Genomic DNA, 22414 nt, shown 5'->3' with positions numbered 1-22414 from the left:
AGAGAGTTACAGCCATTACCACCACTGGAAGGAGAGCACTAGCAGGTGCCAGTGGCTTCTGTCCTCGGCCCTGTCTCATTCTGCAAATCTTCAGCTTAGATGGAAATGAAGAAAGCTTATTTCTCAGATTTGCAGATGACACAAAACTAGGACAATTAACCAATACAATTACTTGGTAAAATAACTAAGATTGCATCTAACTTAAATAGATTGAAACAATGTGGCCAAAACGACAAAGAAAAATTAAGGTAAATGTAAATAAGTTAACCTGAAACTCAGCATGAACCAGAAATGGTTGCTAGCGAGGTAAGACAGTTTTAGGATGTGTTGATGGTAGTGTGGTGTCTAGAAAAGCCCCCAGAGTCTTACTGTTCCAGACTCGTGTCATCATGTTCAATTTTGGACACCCAGTCTGAGAACAGAGATAAACTGGAGAGCCTTTGTCCAGTTTAGACTGGACTTTGTCATATGAGGAAAGGCGAAGGAATGATAGGGCTCTTTGTCTTACAAGAGAAAACTTGTCATCGCTTCAGATACTGTTGGAGGGAGGTGGGACTTGATTATCCATTGCCCCAGGAGAGGCAGCTGAGACCCATCCATACCCTTGGTGAGAGTCTGAAGCAGGTTTGGGCCCAGACATTGGAACTGCTGTGAGTTAGTGCTTCTCCCTGCACTGTCCCCTTTGGGTCATCTAGTTGTCAGGAATGGGAATGCTGCGAGGGTGAAGAGGCTGAATCACCTCCAGTTGTATCCAATCAAAGGCAGCCAGACGTGAAGAGTTCTGCCTATCGGAAACAGAGACTAGGAGGCGGCCCTTAAAACCACATTCTAAACCCAATTCAGTGCAGCAGACACGTATGGATGGCCCGGAGCCCCATGACATTTCAGTTCTTCCAGAGACGGTTTGATTACTCCGAGATTCCGCTCTCATGAGACTCTCTGGCATGTTTGAAACTACTAGGTCTGGCACGAGGAATTAACTGCCGGGCTTTGTTCAGACATGCTGTCTGCTTCCTTCCCTACTCGCGGCCCCTGAAGAGGAAGCAACTCCTATCCATGCATTTCTAATGTAATCTGAGAACTTCTGTTATATACCAGACACACTGGGAATATCAGATACCACGGATTTTAGGTAATAAATTTACTCATAGAAAATAAGGAAATAGATGACAGTCTTATTTTGACAATTCTGATCTCTTGTGATTGGTGGTTTGGCTGGTTTTTTTTCCTGGGCTATTTGGTGGGTTTATGTGTCTTTCCTTTTCCATTCTCTTTTGGTTTTATGTTTACATTCTTGTGGTATACTCTTAAGGGCAGTTTTGTTATCTGATCTTATGTTAACATTTTCATTAAAGGCATTTGGGTGGGTTGCAGGTTGGCTGAGGAAAGAGAACTCTCATGGCTTCTTGAAGATTAGATTGAATTCAGTTAACCAAGGATGCAAGCTCCAGGATCAGAACCATCCAGAAATCAGGGTCTGAGTGGACTGTGGGACAGCCTTCTAAGACACCTGGGCACTTAACTCCCCTCCTTCCCTGGCTGACAATAGATTTCACTTGATAACCAGGAGAGTCTGATGTCCTAAAGAGGAAGCACAGAGGTTAGGTGCCTCCACAATAGTGATGTAAATCCAAGGTCTAACAAGAAGGTACTCAGAAAATGTCATTTTCCTTCCTAAGCCCACGAGTGTTCACCAATCTTTATCTCTTCTTGGTGTGGTTAGTCTGGGAGCAGGCTGAGAGGAGGAGGCTGCTGTTGGTTTGGTCTGCCTGCCATGGAAGGGAGTCCATCCTGAACTTCAACCAACCAGAGAATGGGGAATGAGTCAACGTAAATGAATAGGAAACAGTTAAAAAAAAAAAAATGCTGGAAAGCTATATAATGAGATAGTGTGGTTTCTTGACTAATGAGTTTAAGGTGATTTTTTTTCTAACAGTTTTATTGAGATATAATTAACATACAGCACTGTAAAAGTGTAAGATGTACAGCATAATGGTGACTTACAAAAATCATGAAGTGATTATCACAGTAAGTTTAGTGAACATACGTCATCTCGTATACAAAATTAAAGAAAGAAATTTCTTGTGATGAGAACTTGAGGATTTGCTCTCCTAACAACTACAGCAGTATTAATTATAATTATCATGTTGTACATTACATCCCTTCTTTATCTTACAACGAAGTTTGTACCTTTTGACTGCCTTCATCCATCTGCCCTCCCCCCATTTCTGGTAACCACAAATCTGATCTCTTTTTCTGTGAGTTTGTTTTTGAAGTATAATTGACCTACAACACTATGTTAGTTCCTATTAACACAACATAGTGATTTGGTATTTAATGCATTTCAAAATGATCACCATAAGTCTAGTTACAGTATGTCACCATAAGAAGATACTACACATTTATTAACTATTACCAGCACCGTATATTTCATACTCGTGACTCATTTTCCAAGTGGAAGTTTGTGCCTCTTAAATTCCCTCACTTATTTCTTCGTCCCTCCCCCACCCTCCCCTCTGGCAGCCAACTACCTGTTGTCTGTATCTATGACTGTGTCTATTGTTATGTTTTGTTCTTTTGTTTTAAATTCTAAATATAAGTGAAATCATACAGTATTTGTCTGACATTTCACCCAGTGTAATACCCTCTAGGTCCATCCATTGCTGTTGCAAATGGCAAGATTTCACTCTGAGTAATCTGTTGTATATATTACCACGTCTTTATCCATTCATCTGTTGGTGGGCACATGGGTTGCTTCCATATCTTGGCTCCTGTAAATAATGCTGCACCGAACATAAGAGGTACATATATCTTTTCTAATTAGGAGTGGAATTGCTGGATCATATGGTAGTTCTGTTTTTAATGTTTTGAGGAAACCACACTTCTCTATAGTGGCTGTACCAATCTGCATTCCCACCAACAGTGCACAAGGGCTCCCTTTTCCCTACATCCTTGCAGACACTCATCAGTGATTCTTCTGCGCGTAGCTACCCAGTTTTCCGAACAGCATTTATTTATGAGGCTGTCTTGTCTTCATTGTATATTCTTGCCTCGTTGTCATAGATTAACAGCCCGTAAAGTGCAGGTTCATTTCTGGGCTCTATCCTGTTCCATTGATCTTTGGTTCTGTTTTTATGTGCATGCTATCCTATTTTGGGGACTGTAGCTTTGTGGTATGGTTTGAAGCCAGGGTGCGTGATACCCCAGCTTAGTTCTTTCTCAAGATTGTTTTGGCTATTGTTTTGGCTGTTTGGCTATTGTGTTTACATGCAAATTTTAGAATTATTCTAGTTCTGTGAAAAATGCCATTGGTATTTTGTTAGGGACTGCATTGAATCTGTAGATTTCCTTGGGTAGTGTGGTCATTTTAACAATATTATTCCAGTCCCTGAACACAGTGTATCTTTCCATCTGTTTATGTTGTCTTCAGTTTCTTTCATCAGAGTCACTGTTCTCTGAGTACAGGTCCTTTACCTCCTTAGTTAGATTTATTCCTAGGTATTTTATATTTTCTGTTTGCTTTTGTGCACTCTTTCAAGTTCTGAGTGCAATTTTTATTTAAATTTTAGAGAAGTTTTAGATTTACAGAAAAATTGCAAATGTAGTATAGAGAATCCTCATATATGACACACTTGGTTTCCCCTGTTATTAATATCTTATATAAGTTTCATAGTTAATGAACTAATTTTGATATATGATTAAATAAAGTCCTTACTTGTTATTTAATGACCATTTTCTGTTCCAGGATTTCACCTGGAGCAGAAATTATATTTAGTCATTATAACATTTTTAAAATACTGGCTGGAATTTATATATATTACTTACAAGTTATGTTCTTTATCAGAGACATAGTCTAAGGGACACAAAATTTAGCTCGTAAACTTAGCTAATTCTAGACATGACTAGAGGTAAAAGCAGAATTTGGTTTTTCAGTTCTGGATCTGGTGTGACCTTATTCTTACCTCATTAAGTGCTGTATACTATACAGAGAAATTCTTAGAGGCCAAATTTCTTGGGGCGGGGGAGGAAATGGTTTAAGTGGTGAGTATGTGTGGTAATTTGTCTTCATGAAAAATCCAAACTGAAGAAGAAACTGAGCTGGGTTTCCAGCCCAGATTTCAAGATGAGCACTTCAGAGGATGAGACGATCTGTAGGTGACTACTTGGACAAAAGGTCAGATGAGAAATGAGTTTTTGGGTGGAATAAAACAAGGGGCCCTCTGTATCTTCTCATATAACAGGATCCTTTGGCCTTAGAAAGGTCATGTTTGAGTTGCATTTCAGATTGTGACGCCCTAATTTGTACTGCAGGTTCTCTCATATTTGTGGTGTATTGGACCTTCCTCATCTATAGTGGACCACAAGCTGTGGTTAGGTAACACCTCAGCCCAAGCTGGAGTGGAACGAGGACCTTGAAGGGATACTTGGGAGCTACTGTGGACCCTCTTGTCCTTAATCTCCCCAGGTATTTCTTAGAAAATAACAAGCTTCTATCAAATAGTGGTTACAAGTGGCCACAAGTGAGATTGGGAGGGAGACTGGAGCCACGGATGCTTCAGGTCAGGTTTCCATCCACAAATGATGTAGCCTTTCATTGCTATGGCTTTAGGGCACTGACAAGTTTAAAACTATAGGAGAGTGTTATATCTCTGCCATGGCTTTAAATTTGAGTTGTGATTAGGATGGTGCCCATTGTGAGAATGGGCCAAGTACAATTGACCATTGAACAACATGGGGGTTAGGTGCACTGACCCTCTGCAGTCAAAAATCCACATGTAACTCTGGAGTTGGCCCTCCTTATCTGCAGTTCTTCAATTACTTATTTTCATTATTTTGGCCGGTTTCTCTGTAAAATTCTAATAAAATTTGTGCTGCTTTAGCACAGGAGTGTTGTGAGTAACATGAAAGTAAGTTCTTTGTAAAGTGAGCATGATAGTGAGGTCATGACTGAGAATGACTTAACTGTGTTTTGTAGACTTTGCTTATGGTTCCCATTAATTCACTGCATCATCACCACTTTGGAACGCAGTTGGGAACCTGAGCTTATATTAATAAGCAGCTCTGAGATTAAATGTAGTATATTTCTTCAGAGTAGAGTAAGATTTCCAGACAAATATTCCTGTAATATTATTGTAGCTTTTAGTGACCTTTCTAAAGCAAGCACTTTTTTTCCAAAGTAGAGCCAGATGTCAAGTGGGACCTGGATATCAAAAGGAGAGGGCCCCGCCACCTTCATGGACTGTTCATTGGCACTGTGCTTTTAACATTTCCTCAAACAGCATCTGGTTCTCACAACAACTGAAAGTTCACATTCTCATTTTATGGGTGAGCTAACTTGGCCAGCAGCGGTGGACAGACTCAAATGCAGGCCTCTGGCTACACCCACTCACTGTATTATGCCCGGAGACTCAATTTCTTGGGCATGACCTCAACTAATTTCCAATTTGTGGCTCCTTCCAAGGCCTGTGAATTGTGTAAGAGTGGATCAGGCTGGTCTAGGACTGGTTTATACACCGATAAAGAAGGCATTTAATTATTTATAAAATGAACATCAAGAAAGCCGCTCCTTCCCAGACCCCAGCCGCGTCTATCTCCCATCCTGACCACTGGTTCACCCCATATTCCCCTAACTCCTCGCGCTGCAGTGCAGACCGGACGCCAAGCAGTCATCATTAGGCCAAAATTGGGCTTCAAGGATCGCCTGTGCCCGCTGCCCGCCAGAGGACCAGGCTCGGCTCCAAAAGGAGGCTGGCGTACAGGGTACAAGAGACGCGGAGACCCGTCGCCGCGCCTGCCCAGCGGGCCCGAAAGACTACAGCCCCCAGCATGCCCCGCGGCCGTCCTGCTGGACCCGGCGCGCGTGCGCAGTGGCGCCGCCGAGCGCTGACGGAGCTGAGCACGAGCCCGACCCGGGTTGGCACCTTGGCGGCGACGAGCGGCGGCGGGCAGGTGGACATCCTCCGTGGGGCAGGTGAGTGTGGAACGAGAGGTCGGCTGCGACTCGCCGGGTCTGCGGGGCCCGGCGCCACACATGCCCCTCCGGTCGGGAACCGGGGGACGTGGACAGACCGACTGACCCACGGACTGACGGACGGACCGGCCGAGGAGCAGGGAGGCACCACCGGCGCCCGGCCGGGCCCTCGCTCGTGCGGCGGGTGGGGTGGGGGTCCTGGCGAGCGGCGGCCAGGCGCAGGCTCGCGGGGTCCGGTACGGGGCCTGCAGGGGCGCGGGCGGTGCTCGGACCTGGTGCCCCCGCGTCACGCCGAGGGGGCGGCCTCCCGGGGGCGGGACCCCCAGCACGGCCCAGCGGGAGCTGGGGGCCGCGGGCACCCGAGCGTAAGTGCCCTGGGGGCTCGAGCGCGATACGTCCCCCTCCCTCAGCTGGGAGCGGTTTTACAGAAACTGCACCTAATTACTGGGACCCTTTTTTTTTTTTTTTTTTTTTTTAATTTTAAAGAACGGCTGATGCAGACATATTTACGGCAGCAAAGTCTTGCTTAGGTTTGACTTGTAACTTTACGTTAAAGGTTCAGGTCTGGGGTCAGAACACAGGCTCAGATTCAGGCCAGATTTGGAACACACTGTAATAAGCGTATTTTAACACTGGGGAAATTGAGGCATGTATTAGTCAGGACCACCCAGCGTAGTTAAGATTGGAATTTTGAAAATTATTCTCATATATAGTTTTAAGATTCAAGATGTTTCTTATATGGAGGGAAAAAAATTTAAAATTTCTTTTCGGTAAGAAATTATTCGTTTTTTTCCAATCTTTGCTGCATATTTTGTTTCCCTTTTGGTGGGATATTTAGAGGGGCCTGGAATATTCGTTACCCTTCTTTCTTATTCTTTCTGGATAAATTCAGGTCCCTAATCAGACTCTGTTTCACAAAACCTGAATTTTCATCTCAGCTTGTTTATTTGTAGCTTTTGTGATTATGTTTGTGATTAAGTTTGTAGATACACGTTTCCTACTTCTTTTCCTCATCTTCCAGTTCACTCTGAACTCTAAACAACAGTTATATCTTGTTTTATATAATTACTTCTGTTCTCTGTGAGTAGTTTGGAGTTGATCTTAAGTAAAAGTCAACATCTTTCCTGCCTGTCTTTTGATAATTCCTGGTGCCTTTAGCCTTTTCATCACTAATTGTTGCATTAGCCTGGGCGTTAGCCCTTTTCCCTTATCCCTTTTAAACCTGGAGGTGTGTGATCTGTGAGAGACGGCCCCGGGTGAGTTGTTTCTCTTGACGAGATATTGGTAACAGGCGAACATGACCCATGAGCATTAACTTTAAAAGGCTGTGAAGGTGGGGGGCGGTGTGTAGCTCAGTGGTATAGGGCATGCTAGGCATGCAGGAGGTCCTGGGTTCAATCCTCAGTGTCTCCATTTACAAAAAAAGAAAAAAAAAAAGGCTGTGAACAAAAATGGTTTAAATATAAAAGAGCATACTAATCTTGTGAGTTTGGGGGCTCGTCAGGTTGACAGAAAAGTCGATGAGGTAGAGTAGTACCTCACAGAAATGAACCCAACATCAGGGTGAAATTATTGAGAAAGGGACTCAGGATTCATCTCTTATCACGCTGCCATCTCTCTGTGCCCAGAGTGGATGCTGGGAACACCTCCTTGGCTTAGAAACTTAAACAGTATTCTGTGTGTTTGTGTTTTCGGTTTCTCTCTTCCTAGTTCTCAATGAACGTTTTGGCAGGAGCTCAAAATCTGGTACATTTGATGATTTAACATGTTTATCTGCTTATTCTCCAGATTGTCTCTGTTCCTCAGCTGATGATATCAGTAATTTTCCACAGCAGCCATTCATGGGCTCATGCAGACTGTCACAAGGAAGTGAACTAGCAGAGGGTGGTACACACAGGAGAAATAAGGATCCTGTTTCTTTGCCATCACATATTACACGCAGAGTGAGACAGGAAATCTGGATGGAAGCACAAATTATGTGGGAGGGGTTAGAAAGGCAGAGTCCAGGCTTCCATATACAGTAATGATCACTGATACCATTTATTGAATGTCTTGTGTTTGCCAGATGCTGTTATCGTCACAGTAAGCTGCAGGTGTTACCATTCTCATTTTATATATGTAAGTTGAAGAACAGAGGTTCAGTGATTTGTCTACAGACATAGTAAGTGACAGGACCAGAATTCAAGTTCAAGTCTCTCTGACTCTGACACCCATGCTCTTTCTCCTGTGCGGTACTGCCTCACCAACACATACGTTCAGTTCCTTCTCATTCTTAAAAGACAAACAAAAACAAAAACACCGTAACTTTCCTGTGATTGCATTTCTTCTTTAAACTACTACCGTTTCCCGTCTGTTTCCCTTCTAGACTTATTCTCAGAAAGCAGACTCTATGCCCTTCTCTTCCATGTGCTTCTAGTTCATGCAGTCTGGCCTCCACCCTTTAGTGAAATTGCTCTCATGAGCTCCACTTGGCCATTTATTGAATACCTGCTGTATGTACTTACAAAGAGGCTGAGGTGTGGTTCTTGCCCTAAAGGAGTTGAGGAACTAATGAGGGAGAAAAAGAAGTTCATACGTATCAATATGTGTTAACTGCTGACCAAGCAGTCTTTGCTCTTGGGCGTAGGGGGAGGAACACTTCACTGAGAAGGTGACTCTGGACTGCCAACAGAGAGAAAGCCTAAACTGTTCCAGACAGTGGTGTCAGGACTGCATGCTCAGGTGCGGACTTTTAGGAGAAGTTGTCCCTCACCAGTGAGCCATGATACAGTTGAAATACACGGTGTAGGCTTTGGAGTATGACAGACCTGGGCACTGAGCCTTAATTCCTTATTTATAATCCTGCCTCCGTCGTCAGCTCTGTGAAGGTAGGGCCTTTGTCTTTCACCACCTCCTGCCTGTCTCCTAGAACAGTGATCACCAGGTATGTGTGGAATGAATACCTCATAGGGTGCTGGTAGGTGCTGTGCTCTCGGCCGTGCCACATGACTGAGTGATGAGGCTGACCTGCAGCGTGGTTTATGAACTACGTTTGAAGACGCCATTGTTTGAATAGTATACATATAGTCACCTTCCCTTTTTGAACATTTAGGCTTGTTAATTTATGCTCACAATTCATAAATGAGGAGAGAGACATTCGCCTCTTTTCCATAGGCACAGCTAACTGTATTTTCACTTCTAATATGATGCCTCTTTTCCAGTTATAAACACATTTCTCTTTTGTATAAGTATTTATGATGTAGGTTTTGTATGTATTTTTTGTTTCCTTTGCTAATAATGTGAATTGTTTAGGGAAGTTAATTTCTTTGGAATCATTAAATGCCTTTATCAATAAGATTGAAAGCACCATCCAGGCATCAGGAGGCTTGTTCTTGGCACAGGCCTGATTTCCAGTGAGGGCTAAGAGAGGATTTTTTTTTTTCTCTTAACGAAACCATACAACTCTTCCTGGCCTTCTTAGATATCTAGTTAGCCTTCTAGCTAGCATTCTAAAGACATGAAACAACAGATCATTTCCCTCTTCTTATGTGTGAGTTTCATTTGTAAATATCCTTCATTTGTGTGACTTGAGGTTTATAGGGTTAAAGTCCAAATATCACTTTTTTTTTTTAACTTTTGAAGTCAGTAGAGTGTAGTATAGTAGTTAGCATCCAAGGTGAAGTTCAAATTCTGGCTCTACCATTTTAAACTTTGAAAACTTAACATAAGTGATATAACTTCACAGTGCCTCATTTTGTTCACCTGTAAAATTGGGATAATTACCACTACTGTCGCCACTAATATTTATTGGGTGTTTACTGTAGACTTGGCACAGTTCTCAGAATTTTGCTTTAACTCAGTCTTCACCTCTCTACACGTTATCAGTATTATGCCCATTTAAGGTGAGGAAGCACTCACAGAAAAGCTAAGTAACTCGCTCATTCACAAGTAAGTGGTGGAGTCAGGATTTGAACCTTGGTGGTCAGACTCCAGGGTTTGTGCTCATAATCTACTTTGTAGGGTTTGGGTTTTTTTAAGATTAAATAAAATAATCTATGTGAAATGTGTGTGACAGGCAGGCAATAAGTGCTGGCTACTGTGGTTAGCTTTGTGCTTATAAAGCATCTCACATACATTTTTCTTATTTGGTTGAAATGTTGTGACCCTCACCATCTTTCAGAAAGGAACTGAGGCCTAAGTTTGGTCCTTTGCCTGAGGTCACACAGCAAGTGTGGAGGCAGCACCCTGGCTTCGCTGCTCCCCCACACCTGCGTCCTTATGTTGAATCTGAGGCGTCACATTTTGAGAGTATTTAGTGGACATATGCTCTTTGGGCCTATCCAGAGTCCAGTCCAGGTTTTTCTGGGAACAGCAGCTCAGTTTTGCCTTGAGTAGACAGTCCATCCCTGACTGCGCAGGTGATGGGGACACGGCCCAGAGTAGGCCAGTCTCTGTTAGGGAAATAGATGTGTCGCTCCTTTATTTTGAATCTTCGGTTGAATGACAGTGACAGCCACGGCTCCTTCATCACTGCCATGGGTTAACTCCTAATATCTAGACACTGGAGCTGGTCTGTTACTTGTTCTCAGAGACCTGAGTCTCCAGCTTTTCCTCAGTTCTGTGCCCCTCTGCAGAGCCTGCCAGTACCTTCTTGTATCACATAGTTTGTTACCTAAAGTCAGTTTTTGTGGCTTGCAGCTGAGACTCCTTAACTTGCTGCTTCATGGGGTGAGTCCATGTCACTTAGGGAAGAGCTAAAATAATGGGTTAACTTTAACCTGAAGGGAGGAGAAAGTTCATAGAAGACCTGAAGGTTATTTTAGTTAGTGTACGAAGTGTCCCTGAGAAGAAAAAAGGGGAGACGTTACTAGCAAAGAGATTTCTGTTGGAGTGCAAGCCTAAGGCGGGGCTGCCTGAGGGTGGGCAGGCTCCTTGGCGCGTGGAGGTGGGCAGACGCACTGAAATTGTTTAAACCCAGACATGCCAGTGCCCCGAGAGGTGTACTGAAGGGGTTTAATCATCTAATGGGCAGTTGTACTAAATGATCTGTGAAGTTCTCCTCTATTCTGAGATAACAGTTCTCTGCTTGAAACCTCAGTCTCCAGACCCTGAGACCTAGAGATTGTTTTAGAACGGACTGTTCTCGCCTGGCCTCCTGTGCTCACTGCATGTGTGCCAGTCTCCCCTGCTCCCTGCACTTCTGCTTCACCCAGCCTCTCACCCTGTGCATGTCTCCTTGTCACTGTGCCTTCCCCGACCGCCTGCTTTCAAATAGCAGCTCCCTGAAACTGCCTCACCCCTTTCCTGCTTCATCTGGCTGTACTGTTCCTCACCTGGCATACAGTTCAGTTTCTTCTTTTTTCAATTTTATTTTTTTCCTTTTTTTTTTTTTATTGGAGGTACTGGGAATTGAACCCAGAACTGCATGCATGCTAGGCACATGCTCTACCCCTGAGCTATACCCTCCCAATATAATTTCCTGTTTATTTTTTTAATCACTTGTTTTCCTGTAGAATGCCAGATCCGGGGGGGGTGGGGGGCGGGTAGGGAATTTTATCTGTTCTGAGCATTGTTGTGTCCCTATCACTTAGAATAGTGCCTGGCACATAGTAGGCACTCAATAAATGTATGTTGTGTGACTGAATATTTCCTCGACACAAAATGTAAGTGTTGGGAGAAAGGACTAGGGCAGGTTTCACAGACATGTTATTTAAGCTGAATACTGTAGGACGGATAGAATCTGGACATTTGGAAATGGGAGGTGGCTTCTAAGCAGGCGGAACAATATAGATACAGGTACAGAAGCACGTGGAGATTGCAGTGAGGGTACGAAGGGGAAATCAAGAACTGACTCAACAGGTAGATTGGGGACCATTGGAGGAAGATGAAGAGAGAACCGGGTAATCAGAGCTATGCTGCAGGGAATATTAATCTAGTATTTGTTTAACATGAATGGAAGGATAGGGTCCAGAGTTTGCAGAAACTTGTTAGGAGATTTTTGTAGTGGCTGGGAAAAGTGACAGGGTCTAGATTAAGGCAGCGGAAAGAGAGATGCTTAGAAATATTTTAGAGGTAAAATCAATAGACTTTGCAACTGATTCAGTGTGAGAATAAAAGTAGGAGCCAGAAATTACCCTGAAGCTTAGAATCTGAGTGTCCTGAAGAAGAATTAGGAAAATCAAAAGAATCATCTGAGATGGAATAAAAATACATTCGTTTGAAGAATACAGATTTTGATGTGTTATGGGATAAGTCAACTGAAGCCATCCAACAGCAGGAAGCTGGAAATACCAGGGGTGTTGTCATGACTGCAGGTACAGATTTATAGTTTATCTGCACAGCAGTGATAGCTAACTCCCCACTAGGAACAGGAATGGATTCCCCAGTAGTAATCCACTAGGAGTGGATTGAAAAAGAGAAGACTGATTTGGGGAATGTTTTGGGGGGAGTCTGGAGGAAGAAGAGGAGTCTGTAAAGAAGCAGATAAGTACAGAAGAAAAGCCCACGCCATCAGTGTGAGGCCAAAGGAAGAGGATTCCATATGATGACAAGAAAACCACTGGAAACCTTAGCAAGTCTAGGTGGTGAGGAGAAGCTTAAAGAGTGAGTTGATTGGTGAGGCATAGGAGCAAAATTCTACTCTGCTTTTGAAAAGTATGACGGTGAGGCAGGGAAAAAGACGTAGGGAAGTAGGAGGCTTGAGTGGGCCCAGGGAGAGCTGCTTTGTTTTGTTTTAATCAAGGATACAGGAGATCTGAGTACCGTACGCACCAGACATGAAGCCAGCAGAGAGGAAGAGGCTGAAGATGCTGTCAAGAAAGTGGACTGAAAGGTTTTTGTGGGTGGAGGAGTTAACCTGGGAAGGGAGGGAGGCTACTTCCTCCCCAAGAGGGCTGGTAGAAGGAGAAGACAGGTGAAAAGACTGAGCAGTGATGACATGGAGGAGGAGGAAGTTGAGGAAACTCAAGCCAGATGACTGCAGCTTTGTTAAGGCTGGAAACCAGGTCATCAGCTGGGAGTGGGTGGCAGCAGGGAGCAGCTGTGGGTCTGAAGAAACGGGAGAGGCTCGGAAGCCCTGAAGGAAACGTGCATCAGGTCAGGGAGAGAGGAATGGCAGCTGCTGAGCCACAGGGAAGGTCAGTAGCCCAGGGAGCGTGTTTCCAGCGAGGATGAGGAGAACTTGTGTGAGCTGGACCAGACAAGGGTTTCAGTGTTGGTTCAAAATGGTAGTGTCATACCTACGAGGTAGCAGTTACGTGTACAGATCTGATTGTTTAAATCAGCCGATACAAAGAGCTACCAGAATATTGTAGATTATTTAATGGAAGGCAGGACCATCAAAGAAGGTATGGTCTGCCCAACCCTAAGGTTTACAACAGCAGGAGGACAACCTCCTGCAATGGTTTTCCTGGAATTTCTGGTGATAATGATGCTGGTCTGAGTGTGATCTAATTTGCCTGTTCCCAAGTTGTTCCCAAGTTTTCGATTCAGTTTGACTTTGAAATAGTGGAAGTAGGGGACTCAGCTTCTGGTCCGGCTCAGTCCCCTACTCTCTGTAAGGCTTTAAATCAGTCTTTTGACCTCTTTGACCTCAATTTCTCTCTTTTGAAAGCAATGAGAAGGAGATGAACTCAAAGGATCCTTCTGACGCTACCATGTGTGAGTCTGAGTGCCTTTGCCCTGCACCCAGGACTGAAGAAGCCAGTGACCTCTAAGTGTAGGTGCCGGTCTGTTAGAGAAATTCATTTGCTCATGTAGTATGGGGATTCTCTCCTAATTTGTGTGTAATTTGGAATTTTCACGAAAATTAATGTTTCCTAGTACAGTTGTGGAGTCGTGTTTTAACCCTGGCTGGCTCCCACTGGGCGCCTTACCCCAAGTCAGGGCACATAGTTCTTGCACACCCGTAAGAGGCTTCGTGGTCTTCCCTGAAAACTGCGTTGCAGAATTGACACTTTTCCTGGGATTTCTGGTGATGATGCTGCTGGTCTGGGTGTGATCCAATCTGTGCTGCAGTGTGGTAGAGGGGTCGCCTTGGAGTCGCCTCTGACTCACTGATGTTCCATATGGGCAGCCCTGGTTTTCTCAAATGTAAGATGGGGAACGCTTAGCAGAATGTTAAGTGCTCCACAAATATTTTTCCTTCTTTCACTGTATCTTTCTTCTAATGCCTCCATCCATTCATGGCCACAAAGCAAATAGGACTGGATTACCATGCTTTAGGGTTATTAGGTAGGTATTTTCATATCTGCAAATGAAAAATTTTTCCAGCAATTATATAGATGGTGTGGCCAAATAGGTAGCTTAAATATAGTTTTTGGATCTCTATGGTTTAAGTGTATGAGGAATAGGGACTTCGTTAACTGTATTTGTCATCTGTTCCCTTTACGTACCCTAAGCTCCTATGTTAATATAAAACCTAACTGTATATTTCTCAGGGTCTTTTTTTGTCAGTCAACCCTCCAGGAGCTTTATTTTCCCCAAAAACTCTTGTCTCTTATTTTTTCAGAGCTACCAGAATGTTGAGTTGAGGTTAGCTACCTACATGCTTCACTTTTACTTCTAAAGGGGTTATTGTCCCCCAGCCCTGGTGGTGGGAATGACACGGGTCCCTGCTCCTACTTTCTTATCACAGTCCAGGTGCTTCCAGGCTGTAATCTCAGGGGACTGATCCTGGGTGGGACTCAGGGAAGTAACCAGCTTACCTTGGGTGGTTATTCTGCCTGAGACCTGGACTGGGTGGGAGGGCACGGGCCAGAAGCCTGCACAGGAGCGAGCGCTCCATTTAGCTGGCACTGCTGTGCAGGAAACAGGAGCCATACCTGGGCTCGCGGGATTCTGAGCTGAGCCTCCCGTTTCCAGTCTGTGCTCTGCTTTGCTCAGTCACGCCTAAGCCTTGCCTAAAGGAACACTCTCTGGTCACAAAGGAAATATTGATTCAGGGAAGGGAAGGCCACCCCCAGTATAAGCCCATGGGAGCGGGCCTGGAAGGAGTAGAGCTCAAAGTCCAGTTGGTTCCTGGGGTCATGTTGCTCTTTTGCTGATGCCAATTTGGGGGCAGGCAGTGGAGAAATGTGGATGTCTTTGGCACTAGGTGAAGAGTAATGAGAATAATAAACATGTTTTTTTAGAGGGAGGGTATAGCTCAAATGGTAGATTGCACGCCTAGCATGCACGAGGTTCTGGGTTCAATCCCCAGTACCTCCTCTAAGAGAAAAATAAATAAGTAAACCTACCCACAACAACAACAAAAACATGTTCTTAACAAGAATGATTGGGGTGACTGGAGTGGGGTGCCAGTTCTGGAAGATTAGTGCCACTGGCTGCCTTATCATGGTGTTTGATGGGGCTCAAGTTTTGAGACCCTTCATGAACTGCGGCAGCTGCTTCATTTAGCAGCATGTTCTGAGGGCAAGCGGAGGGTCCACGGCCTGAAAGAAGGGTGTTGTGGATGGAGCATTGAGTCAGTGTCCAGGGCTGAGAGGTGAGGCTGGGATGGTCAGCAGAGACGACTAGGTCATGAAATCTTGTAAACTAAGTTAACAAATTTGGGTTTTTTCCGAAAGTCAGAGAGAAGAAAAAAGGTTTTAAAGCGGAGAAGGGCATGATCAGTTGCAATTTAAAAGGATTTCTGTGGCTGCAGGGTAGCGAGTAGATGGGGCAGAGGGGGCAGGGGGCAAGAGTGGAGGCAGAGATGCCAGTTAGGGAACTCGCAGTAGCCGTGACGATGAGAAATGAAGCCCCAGCTGGAAAGTAGCAACAGGTTGAAGAGAAAAGGGAAGTTTCAGAAAACATTAGGGAAGGCCTAAGAGTTGAGGGTTAGATGTGGGAAGATGGGCAACCTCTTGACTGTGATGCCCAGTTCTAGCTGGAGAAAGTGGGTAGCTGGGTAGTGATGCCAGCTTCCTGAGGCAGGGGCCCAGGAGGAGGGCAGGTTCACGAGGGAGAGGACAACTTAACTTTGGAGTGTGGTAAATTTGATGAGTGTGAAGGAGTGGCCCAGTGGGCAGTTGGATATGCCGGCCTGAGGTTCAGAGAGAGGTGTGTCCTGGATGTGGATGGTAAAGGAAGCCAAGAGTGAAGGAGGATGCAAAGAACTAGAGGAGGGTCTAGGATAGACCATTAAGGCATTTTAGGAACCAGCAGGGGAGGAGGACCTGGGAAAGGAGACTAAGAAGCAGAGCCAGCAGGGCCAGGAGGAAAACCGAAAGTTATGACTCTTACCTTGAGAAGTGAGTGCTTCATGGAGGAGGAAGTGGTTACAGCATGGGATGCTACTGAGGGGTCAGGTGTGTTAAGGACCAAAATGTCTTCATTGGATCTAATGCACATCAGCTTTGCTGGATTGACTCATTAGTAAACCAGGCATGTGCTGAGGGCACTAATAAAGCAGAGACATAAAACAAAATGGGAAGAACTTGACATTGGGCATTTTGTAGAAACATAGCAAAAGTCATCTTGGAAAAAATCTAAACATTGCTGAACTTCCTCATATGCATTTTATTTTTATGTGGAATTAAATAGGGAGCACCCTAATCTTTTTTCTGTGGCTATCTAAAGTCTTTAATTTTTTTCATGTTTAACTCTGTTTAAATAGGTAGGACATTAAAATAGGTCAAAATTGAAAAAGTACAAAAGGGCATTGAGTTTAAAAATCTGCCACCCAGTTTGTCTCACATACAGCCTTGTAAATTTTATGTGACAATTTCCTCTCTTTTTTGCACAGATGTTTACCATTCTTCTCACTGTTTTGCACCTTGCTGTTTTTACTTAGCTGTGTATCTTGGAGATCATTCCCTATCAACACATGAATAGCCGACTCATTCTTTCTCCCAGCTGCTCGCTGTATTTCATTATAGAGAGGTGCTGTGAGTTATTCAGCCAGTCCCCTGCTGACTTAGGTTTTCTATTTTACCATCTAACATTTTGCTGTCACAAACAATGCTGTAAGGAATTACCTTGTATGAGTCATTTTTCTCAAGCGTAGTATGAATTTCCTGAAGTGGGAATTGCTGGACGAAAGGGCTCCTAAAGGCTTTAATCCAGCTCTGCTTATTAGAGTTGCTGGCACTCAGAAAGCCTGCAGTGAGTGGTGGCTATTATTAAGATAAATATGTTATAGATAGGTTATATGATATGTTACAGATAGTGGGATAGGAGCACATGACACAAGCCAGAGGCGAGAGGGTATGTCAGGGAAGGCTTCCTGGAGGAGGAAACGCCTGAGCCGAGCCTTGAAGAATGAAAAGTCAGGTGAAGTGGGGAGCATTGCAAGCAGTGGGAGCAGAAGGGGTCAAGCTCGGAAACGTAAGAAGGAACTTGTTGTATGTGGGGGTGTTCCATGATTTGGTACTGCCTCCGTTCACCAAACAGTCCACACCTGCACAGGTCAGGCACCGGGCTCGGACCTGGATATAGGGCAGATGTGCATGGCCGCAAATCACGACTCACCTGTAGTATGAACACTAGGAGTTGTACAGTGATTAATTCTGTCAGAGAAGGGAGGGAGGGAACTTGGAAGGTGGAAGGGAAGACGATAGAGGAGGTCATATCTGAGCTTCAGATCAGTGGTTCTTAAAGTGTGTTCCCTTAAACGAAAGGCACATTCTCAAGCCCTATTCAGACCTACAGAATCAGAAATTCTGGGTGTGGGCCTCAGCTGTCTGGGGTTTAAGAAGCCCTCCAGGTGATTCTGATACACTCTACAGTTTGAGAACCACTGATGGAGATTATTTAAGGGAGAGGGAATAGTATCTGTCAGGGAACTAAACCCCGTGGTATTGCTGAAGTGTAGCTTGTATTTTTAAAAAGTATTTATTTTATATGCCTTAATAAGGAAATAAGGTAAGCTGATAAAACTTGCATTACATAATCAGCTGATATCCTTATCTTGAAATTTCAATAAAATGGACACAAGCCCTATATCCCACACTATGTGAGAAGGCCAACATTTTAAAAATTTAACTCATTTAATCCTCGTAACAACCCATAAAGTAGGAATTATTATCCTTGCTTTCAAACCTTTATTTGATTTTTCCCTCAAACCGCACTCAGGCTCTTAGGAGCAGAGCAAGCTTTACCGAAGGTGCGGACCACAAAGCGATTTTCCGTTGCAACATAGCAACTTAAATTGGGTTTGGGGTTGTCCTTTCCTTAAGAGGGGTTTGGTCCTCCCCCTCCCAGACACGCAGCGTGTTAATGTCTCATGAGTCACTTTGTCCTGTAGGATGCAGCTCCTCACCTGTCTTTGGACTTCCCTTCACCTCTGTAGTCCAGGCCACCGCTATTTTCTGTTCTCCTCTACCTCCAAATTTTAGCTAATTTCCTTTGCTAGGTGATTGATACGTCTCTCCTATTTTTCCTAATCTATGGCTTCAAGGTTTACCTTCCACCTTTATCAAATATTTTCCCAAACAAGGATAAACACCCTCTCTGGGAAGTATTCTAGAGCCAACTGTTAAAATATAATTTTACACTGTGCTAGAATTATAATAATATAAAATTTTAGGTTCACTTTAGGGGTCATTAACATTAACCTATTTAACCTTAATTTAATTACCTTGCTTCCAGTGGCATCATATTAAACTCTGACATCAGTAATTTGTTATTAACCTATTCTTATTCTTTGATTTCTGCTTACAAATCTGACACCATAAAGTAGAAAAGACAGATTTTTAAAATCCATATCCTCTCCCAAACAAGACAGATGTGTTAACTTCATTTGAAAAATCTTCAAAGGGAAAGTTCCTCGCAGCACTGTTTTTATTGCAAAAATTGCCATTAGGTGCTTAAATGTTGTATCAGCAAACTGCAAGTAAATCGTAGAACATATGGTTATAAAATTATATAATACCTGGGGAAAATACTGATAATTTAATGTTCAGTAGAGAAAAATATTTTAAAATCTAAAATATAAGAACTGTGTTTGTAGGTAGAGAAAAACCAAAAGAGAGCACAGGAAAGAAGAAAATGTTTTATTGAGGTGGCAAACTGGTGGTAGAATTTAAAAATTTTTTGATTTCCATTAATGTTGTCGTGTTAGTGTAATTACAAAACTCAGAGGAGAGTCCCCGACTACCCTTCCCATGATAAACCCAGTGACTGTTTATACTCCAGAGATTCTCTGCTCACCTGTAGCCTGCACTTACCCTGCTGCGTCTTAAGTCTGTCCTTAGTGTTTGCATCTGGAAAAGAACGGTCTTGGGCGGAGTGCCCAGAGTGCCGGGCGGAAGCACTCCTGGGCCTCGGGCTCTGACAGCCAGGGTCCTCCCTGACCCTGGGTTGTGGCTGGGGACCAAGTGAGTGCCGGGGCTGTGGAGAAAACTCAAGGGACAGGGAGGCATTTCTGTAAAAGTAGATTCGGAAATAGCATTTCTCCCCTTGGAGCCTGTCTTGCAAATTGATGTACTTTTGTGGTCTCCTGGTTTGTAAGCATCTCTTTTCCTTTAAACTGCTTTTAGCGGTTTTTGCTTTGGGGAAAGTATTTCACTTCAGTGTACGGGAAAGCACCTTAAACCCCATGTGAAGTCAGACACCTGGAGATTTTGTTTGCCTTAAAAAAAAAAAAAAAAAAAGGCTTGGAAACCTGGTTTCAAAGTTGTCAGTTCTTTTTCCGGTGATTACTTAGACTATTAGGGGGGATCTTGTTACAGGAACTTGAAAAATGACAGACTTTACTGTTTAGCATCTTAGAGAGTTCCCAACTTCACAGCTGCTGAGATGTCAAATTCACGCTGAGCAGTGTTAGTAAAGTGTTAGTTACAAATGAGGGAGAAAGGGGCCCTTTTCACAGTTATAGATGAGCTACCTCTAATAGTTTGCACCTTTTTTTTTTTTTTTTACTTTTGCTTTCTTTGGCTTTATATAAACATTAAATCCCCGAAGAGATGTATTTTTGAGGTGGTAGGTAGTAGTTCTGAGTGAGAGAGCAAGAGATGGAGAGACTGCAGAGCTGTTGCAAGTTCAGGTGTCGTTTGTGGACCTCAGAAAACCCAGGACACATTCTTATTCCTAGTGTTCTGTACTTAAACTGTGATTTTAAAAGTTGAGATATGATTTATGTATCGTAAAAGTCACCCTTTAAAAATTTAGAAGTTTTCAGTATATTCACTTTGTGCAACCATCGCCACTAATGCCAGAACATTTTCATCACCCAAAAAGAAATGCCATACCCACTTAGGCAGTAGTTCCCCATCTCACCCCTCCTTCCAGCCCCTTGGCAACCACTAATTTACTTTCTGCCTCGATGGACTTGCCTGTTCTGGACATTTTATATAAACAATTACAGATGATGTGGTCTTTTGTGACTGGCTTCTTTCACTGAGCATACGGTTTTCAGGGTTCATTGTGTTGGCACGTGTGTCAGTACTTCACTCCTTCTTATGGCTGAATAATATTCCATTGTGTGGATGCTCACATTTTGTGTATCCATTCATCACTTGATGGACATTTGGATTGTTTTCACTGTTGGACTATTATAAATAATGCTGTGAACATTTGTGTCAAATTTTTATGTGGTAAAATTATTTTTAAACACAATACCTTTGTACTTTTCCAAAAAAGAGAACATTTAAAATCAAGACAAATAAACTCCGTACTCCTACTACTTAACACAGCCATATTCATTTTTATATTGCCTTCAGCATGTATGTACTGTATCACTTTAAATGGCTGAAATCACATACTGTCTTCATGCTGATGACTCCACTTTTCTTCTGTTCTCTCTTCAACCTCCTCCAGTTGGACTTGCACCCTCATCATTAAAAATTAGAGCTCTTGTTGGTAACACCGCCATCGTCCAGTTTGCCGAACCAGTGACCAGGTCTCTGTCCTCATTTTACTTGACCTCTAAGTAGCATGTGACACTGCTGATCTCCTCCTCCTGGGAATGCTTTCTTCTCTTAGTTTCCACGGCAGCACGCACTGCTTAGTGTTCCTTCCTCTTCACTGCTCACTCTTCAGACTGAAAAAAATTTTTTCGGGGGGGGAGGTAATTAGTTTGTTTAATTAATTAATTAATTTAATTTAATGGAGGTACTGGGGATTGAACCCAGGACTTTGTGCATGCTAAGCACACGCTCTACCACTGAGCTGTACCCTCCCCAGCACTTTTATTTTCTGTGTCTTTTTCTGCCTGACTTCTAAATGTGGGAATGTTCCAGGATTGGGTCCTAGGCCCCCTGTTCTGCGTTCTCTTCCAGGCCGTGACATCTAGCCCTGGTGAGTCCCACATTCACAGCTCCAGTGCTGACCGCTGTGGACTCTGTATTCACATATACAGTTGTCTACTTGACTTCTCCACTTAGCCGTCTAGTAGGCATCCCCACTGAACACGGCCAGAGCAGCTTGCTGACCTGCTTTCTTGCTAACCCTGAAGCCTGCTCTACCCCAGGCTCCCCTCATCTTGGTTAATGGGACCCGCACATTTGCTCAGGTCAAAAACCTAGGTGACATCTCAGTTCTTTCCATTGTCTACCTCTGCACCTCCAAAGTATGTCCAGAATCTAGTTACTTCTCATCATCTCAGTGATTTTAGTCCAACGTGTCTCTCACCTGGACAACTGTAGTTTCCACTCATTGCCCTTCTGCAGTTCATTTTCCTCAAAGCAGCCAATGTGATTTCTTTAGAAACCTGAGACAGGCCATGTCATGCCCGTGCTCAGAGCTCTCCAGTGGCTTCCCATTAAAATAAAACCCAGAGTCTTTACCGTGAGTAGAAGGTCCTGCCTGCCTTTCCAGTGATCTCTGCTGCTTTCCCGTCATGGCTCTCTCTCAAGCACACTTGTCTTATTTCTCCAGTGTAATAATACTTGTGTTCCTGAAGGCCGTCACACGAGCCATTTTGTCTGTTTGGGCTGCCCTTCTAGGTCTTTGCCGAGCTGATTCCGTCTCATCATTCTGGTGTCAGCTGAAATGTCATCTCCTCAGAGAGGCCTTCGCTGACCACCTATCAAAAATGGCCTCCTGCCCTTACCTGTTACTTTGTCACTTTATAACCTGTAATTCTGTTATTTTTTCATAGTTTTATGATTACTCTGAAATTATTCATTTAGTTGGTTATTTTTTGTCTGTTTTCTGTCACTAATATTAATAGCTGGCATTATTAAGCACATACATGTGCTTTGTATTATATTTACATTTTCTCATTTGTTATCATTTTACAGATGAGGAAACTGAAGTTTTACAAGACCAAGAACTTGGTCTTGTTTTACTGCTTTATCCTTTGCACATGGAACAGTGTTTGGTGCATAGTAGTTACTCAAAAAAAATTTGTAGGTTGGCTAGATGAACCAGAGATTCCTAAATTTATGTCTCTAGTTCTTACATCTCCTTGGAGACGTAAATTTGTGTATCCAGTCACCTGCTTCACATCTCCAATTGGATTTCTAAGAAACATTTAGTTATCCTACGACTGTTTGTTCCCTCCTCCCGCAAACTGTTTCTTTTCCACTGTCCCCCCCGTTA

General features: G+C 43.5%; 1 protein-coding gene across 3 annotated transcripts in view; it reads left to right on the top strand.

Moving 5' to 3' along the window:
- The first annotated feature begins 5862 nt into the window (after nucleotides 1–5862).
- Nucleotides 5863–22414, top strand: part of SGSM3 (small G protein signaling modulator 3) — a 33271-nt gene continuing 16719 nt past the window's right edge. The window contains exon 1 of one of the 3 annotated variants that reach the window (XM_031463324.2): nucleotides 5863–5971. The gene's annotated coding sequence lies outside the window, so the exon portion shown is untranslated. The remainder of the gene's footprint in view (nucleotides 5972–22414) is intronic. The other 2 variants (XM_031463321.2, XM_031463323.2) reach the window with 2 other exon arrangements.

The sequence above is a fragment of the Camelus dromedarius genome, chromosome 11 (assembly GCF_036321535.1).
Source record: "Camelus dromedarius isolate mCamDro1 chromosome 11, mCamDro1.pat, whole genome shotgun sequence".
NCBI lineage: Eukaryota > Metazoa > Chordata > Mammalia > Artiodactyla > Camelidae > Camelus > Camelus dromedarius.
The sequence above is the reverse complement of the archived record's forward strand: the minus strand, read 5'-3'. Positions and strand labels throughout refer to the sequence as shown.